This window comes from Theropithecus gelada, chromosome 6 (assembly GCF_003255815.1).
Source record: "Theropithecus gelada isolate Dixy chromosome 6, Tgel_1.0, whole genome shotgun sequence".
NCBI classification, from domain to species: domain Eukaryota; kingdom Metazoa; phylum Chordata; class Mammalia; order Primates; family Cercopithecidae; genus Theropithecus; species Theropithecus gelada.
In genome coordinates, this window is record NC_037673.1 from 53,696,085 (window position 1) to 53,697,947 (window position 1,863).

Here is a 1,863-nt window from a genome sequence, read left to right on the forward strand (position 1 = left end):
AGTTTTATCTTGGTATCAGCCTTATGCAACAGGTATAATTATTATCTCCACTTCACAGATGATGAAATTGAGGTACAGACTGATCACCTAACTTGTCCATGGCCACACAATTACCAAGTATCAGGGATAGGATTTAAACCTAGGCAGTCTAGAGCTAGACTCTAGCTCATCTAAAACCTGAAGGCCTGGCAAGGCATCATCATACTAATCAGTAAGTAATCGGGATACCTATGCATTAGGTTCTATAGAAGGTATTATAGAAGCTAATGCTTCTATAATACCTGCATAATGGCATGTATCTTACCATATTGTAATCGTTGCTTTGAATACTTGTCTCCCCTGCTAGACTGAAAATTCCTTTAGAACAAGGACTGAAGTAGTTTTGTATTTACATAACAGTAAATACACACAATTGAGCACAGTGCCTGGTACCTAAAAAGTATATGGTAGGCACTTGTTGGATGGATAGTTGGATGAAAGAAAAAACAATTTTTAAAAATGGATGGATGGATAGATGGATTTATCCCAACTTACTAGATAGCCATTGGAATATGAATGTCCTTGAAATAGGGAAGAAAATCTCACCTGCCAATAAAAATATTCACAGACTTGCTGGGCGCGGTGGCTCATGCCTGTAATCCCAGCACTTTGGGAGGCCAAGACAGGCGGATCATAAGGTCAGGAGATCGAGGCCATCCTGGCTAACACGGTGAAACCCCGTCTCTACTAAAAATACAAAAAAAAAAATTAGCTGGGCGTGGTGGCGAGTGTCTGTAGTCCCAGTTACTTGGGAGGCTGAGGCAGGAGAATGGCATGAACCCGGGAGGCTGAGCTTGCAGTGAACCGAGATTGCGCTACTACACTCCAGCCTGGGTGACAGAGCGAGACTCTGTCTCCAAAAAATAAAAATAAATTCACAGACTTTCTTCTTAATGAGATAATGCTCTGTTGCTAACCAACGTATAGAAAAAAAAATTATCTCTGATGTTATCCAAGCCTTTTCAGGGAGGAAATACTATCCCACTCATGAGCATTTCAAACCCCACAGAAACCAAAAAAGATGAAAAAGAAAGGAATGCTGTTTATGGAAATAATATGTCTTGTCAGGAATTCGTGTTTTATCTCATAAAAAGAACAAAACAAAAAGAGAATCTGCCTTATGCTCTGGCATCAACAGGAAACCTGGTTCATTACAAATGTGGCCTGGATACCTCCAGGGGAAAAAAAAGATGAGTGAATGAATGAATGAATAATAGATTTGCCTTTTCTGAAGTGGAATCCAGGTTTTAATCCAGTCTTAATCCACTGTATGTGGTAACAGTTGCATTAATAATATGCTTTGTCACAACACAAACTACCCAGACTGTTTGACATTTATACTCAAACCAAGAGTCCATGTTTTATTCATTTTGAGTGGCACAAATCAGCACTGAGATATCGGAACTAAACCTTGAAAAGTTTCCTTCTATATTTGAAGCTGGAAAAACTTCAAGGCACTTTGATTCAAATACACATTCTATTAAAACGCGAGTATCTTGCTTGAGCCCAGGAGGTGGAGGTTGCAGTGAGCAGAGATCATGCCACTGCACTCCAGCACTCCAGCCTGGGCAATAGAGCAAAACTTTGTCTCAAAAAAAAAAAAGCGTATATCTTTCATACCAATTACTTCTGTACTTAGTGTAGCTTATGATACAAAAGCCTCTGAATCAAAACAGTGACTGCAAGATTGCTTTTACAAATCTAATGATGTACTTAATGTAATGTGATAGGTTCCATCTAAATAATGTATAAGTTTGTCTGTTTTCCATTGCTTTATATTCTTTCAAATGGAAAACAGTTCTATAGAAGTCAAATTCTGGACTT